The sequence below is a fragment of the Acyrthosiphon pisum genome, chromosome A2 (genome assembly GCF_005508785.2).
Source record: "Acyrthosiphon pisum isolate AL4f chromosome A2, pea_aphid_22Mar2018_4r6ur, whole genome shotgun sequence".
Lineage (NCBI taxonomy): Eukaryota > Metazoa > Arthropoda > Insecta > Hemiptera > Aphididae > Acyrthosiphon > Acyrthosiphon pisum.
This window is the reverse complement of record NC_042495.1, coordinates 53071979-53076389: the sequence shown is the minus strand read 5'-3', so window position 1 is coordinate 53076389 and position 4411 is coordinate 53071979.

The window sequence follows — 4411 nt, the reverse complement described above, 5'->3', positions numbered from 1 at the left end:
ATGTACGTATTACCGAACCGTTTACGTCTCGTGTGTCACGCGTACGTCTCGACAGCGTCTAACGAGTTTTACTACTACTACGAGTAATCTACTATCTTTTTTTTTTTTTGAGGCATCGACGACGCTGCCGGACCTTGATATACTTGTGCAATAAAAATGGATTGGTCACCCGTACACTTTAATTGTTAATCTCGTGCTATATCGTATTATTGCCAACTAATTGCTTACATGATATTATTACGGTGCATATATATTTTAAAACAGAAAAACCTATACAATATTTGAAAATTGAATTTTAAGATTAAAGTTGGAAAACAACTTGCGTTTTCAGTTCTATTGTTAAATAATATTGATGCGCAAATGATGTACGACCTTTTAAACGATCGATGCGCAAATGATGTATAACCCAAAAATTGAACGATGCGCAACTGTCTCACGAAAAAGGTCAAAAATAACAATAGTGATGCGCAAACGACAACCGGCGTAAGAGTAGTTTAATGTGTATTATCGCAATATGTGTTAAATTTGAATTCAATGAAAAATACAGTTGAGCAGATTCAATGAGCAGATATGGTGTATCAGGTGTGTATAAAAAGTTGGAAAATTATTGTTCGTCCGGAACCATATTATATTCGTTAAAAAATTTTTCCCGTTGAAAACACGCATCATAGGTATTGTTTGAATATTGTATATTTATTAAATTTACATTTTTACATAAGTTATGATCGTCTTAATTATTACAATTTTAAAATACTTGTAAATTGTATCAAAATTAAAATAATGCAATGATGGCCAGAATAATAACAACTCGGCACCGCCGTCGTCTGGGAAATATTAGTATTTTTCGACGACAGCCTAGGACGATTTTCTAGTTTTGCGTTCATCACATTTTGAATTTCCGAGTAGCAAGCACGTACAGTTTTCCACAATCCACACCATCGTGCAACAAGATGTCCTTAGGGACTATTTCAACGTTTCCGTGATGGACGTAGTAGCAGCTCTCGTGGCCAAAATTGAACTCCTTTACTCTACAGAATACGAAACCGAATTCATGGACGACGGAGAGAAGGAGTTGGACCTTGGACGGAGCTGATTTGGGCGACTACCTCATGTCGATGGTCAGCGCGGTCATCGGCTAAGCCCAGGAGATTTCGGGAGTGGAGCCTTGCGGACAGTTCGAACCGCAGCGAGGACAGGTTGCACTTCTGGACCTCGTCAACCACGCGAAGACCGGAAACGAAAAGGCGGACTGCACCGAGATGCGGCCGGCCGAGACCGACGACAGAACGTCGGTGAAAAGCGGGCAAACCGGATGTCTGGATTACACAGTGTCTATTGTTCCGGTGGCCGAGCGGCAGACAGGCGCACATCCACGGCGTGGGTAGGCATAAGGCAGGCCGGACGCCTGTTCTGCTGCTGGCGGCCACCGATGGGAATAACGGTCAGCAGAATTCCGTCCCCGCACCTCGGTCGAGGAACGCCCGACGAGACGGCGGCAAAACGGTGGAGATGGTACGCGGTGAAAGAGCACATTGTTTCCGGGCGGTAAGTCGCCCTCTATACGTTCTTCGCAGGTAAACTCCGCGGAAAGACGAAACGGCGGTGGACGGCGCTTTCGGCGGCGAGTGCTAGCTGTAATGCGAAGACGATTGCGGCGCGTGCACGAAGACGCGACTCGTAACGACGGGTGATTTATGGTGAGCTATATATTTGAGCATGGACGTCACCATAGCCGGCGGACCCGTGGAGACCGTTTCAAAAGTTTCAGGGTCCGGCGGTGCGCAACTCCTCGGCGTGCCAGGACGAAAACCGCGGCAATGTCGGGATTCCAGGAGGAAAATCGCGCAGAGTATCAGGATCGCAACATCGTGGTCCGCCGATACTCTCAGGTTTTCGTCCAACGGTAATCCCGCCGGCCGAGTCTTAAGCGTCTCCGTCCGATTCTTCAAGCGCAAGTAAATGGCTGTCTTATAAGTTATAACTCGCTCAGTGTTTTTGGTCTGCGCCGCCGTTGACGTCGTTGTCGTTAATTCATACGGTCTCGTCTTCAACACTCCGTCGTCATGGTCGTCGTCGTTGCGCACTAGCTGCTCACCGCCAACCGTCCCATCGCGGCCGGGCCTTGCCCTCCGTCACGATGGTCGTAACCAGCAAGCAAGCGGCGCCGTCGACTCCACCCGTCCACCTGTGGGATGGGTACATACAATTTTGACTGAATGTTTATATTAGCATTTTCTATACACCATAACATTTTCCAAATATTTTAACTTATTTTGAGCTGTTTACGGACTTTTTAGTTTCTATTTTTTTTATTTTTTTTCTATAAATATCAATAAAATTTTATTTGTTGGATAAAAAAGCTTGAAATTTTGATAGAAGGTTCCTATTATATTGTTTTAAAGGCAGATGAAAAAAATTAAAAATCCTTAGTCACAATTTATTTTATAAGCATCTAAAGTTCAAATATTGAAAAAATACGTAAAAATGACGAAAATTTGCAAATTATTTTGAGATAGAAATTCATGAACAATTTTCTTTTTAAATCTAAGATTTTAAAATGTAATACAAGATTCTTCATAAGTATGTTTACCTTTTTCAAAAAAAAAATGTTTACAAACAAGTCAAATAAAATTTTTATGATCGATTGAAATTCATATTTTTACAACATTTGATATTCACTCGATTTCTCATGTTACGAAATGTTACGAATTTCTCATACCTACTTGAAAATTTCACTGAATGTTTATATTAGCATTTTCTATACACGATAAAATTTTGAAAATAATTTCACTCATTTTGAGCTGTTTACGGATATTGTCAGTTTTCAATTTTTTAGTTTTTTTTCTATAAATATCAATAAAGTTTTATCTGTTGGGCCAAAAAGTACAAGGCTCCTGATATATTGTTACAATAGTAGTTGAAAAATATTAAAAATACATAAGCACAGTTTATTTTTATAGTCATTTTAAGTTCAAATTTTTACGAAATTACATATTAAAAAACCTAGAATAACTATTTTAGTTATTTTGTTGTGATTGTATAATATTATTCGTGGTACCCTTGAAACTTCTAAAGTATACTATTATAAATCTATGATAGTATTACGGTTTGTTGTTGATGTACCTATAACGTGTTATAAGTACCTAATGAATATTGTGATATGATTAATTTGGAATTTATTATAGGTACCTATTATAGGTCAATTTTTTTTTAATACCATAGATATAAATATATAATAATATGTAGGGATCAAAATGCCGGAAAATTTCCGGAAAAATTCGTGAAAATTTCGGAAAAAAACGGTTTTTTTCCCAGAGCCTAGGAAAACGTGGAAAAATTGGAGAATATTGAAATAATACATTTCCGAAAAAAACCGAAGTTTTCGGAAAATTAAAAAAAAAACCGAATTTCGGAAAAATTAAAAATTTTATTTACACTTAAAAATTAAAATAATCTACCTATGTAAAAAAAAACCATTTTAAAAAATAGATAAGGAAACCAGTCATTGTCATTTCACATTTGCCAATACGGTTATCAATGTATTATTGAATTAAAATTTAAAAATGTTAATGCAGATATTTCAATATTTGTTCAAAAATAACGTAGTTCCATATCAAATTGGTATTTATGTGGGAGAGTGTATTTCCCCGAAAATAAATCACTTGTATTTTTAAATGTTAAAAATTGTATACTTAATGTCTATTTATGTTTGTAATAACTAATAACTAATAAGGTATTATAAAACTGGCTGATAGGTTTATAAATTATATTACAGTGACTACTGACTGGTGAATGGTGAGTGATGACTAGTAACTATTTGATAGTTTGTATATTATCAAACTTAGTGAGTTGGTAATAAAATATATTAAATATATATTTAAATATAAAATAATATTAAGAAATAATGAGAAATAACTAATTAGTAAATACTTAATAGTTAGTACTTTAGTAGTTAATATTACAAATTATAATAATTATTTATAAATCAAGTATAGAATCCTCTAGATTTATCCACTACAGACTTTAAGTTAGGTATGGTATATAATATAATATGTATGTAATATGATTATCAACTATGATTATTTATTAGATTGTTTCTACTATATACATTACTTTTTCAGTTCTTTAGAAAAAAAACCATTTTTTTTCATTCAATTTTTCAATTTTTTCAGGAAAAAAACCAGTTTTTTTCGTCAAAACCATTTTTCCGGAAATTTTAAATGAAACCAATTTTTCCGAAAAAAAACGGGAAAAACCCGGGGTTTTTTTTCGGAAATTTTGCTCCCTAATAATATGTCTTATACCTAGACTGACATACCGTCTTCGCTCAGAATAGTTTTTCTTATACAATGATATTATATCATTGAATTCAAATTTAATACCATCCATGTGACCCACTTGTAACCTACTG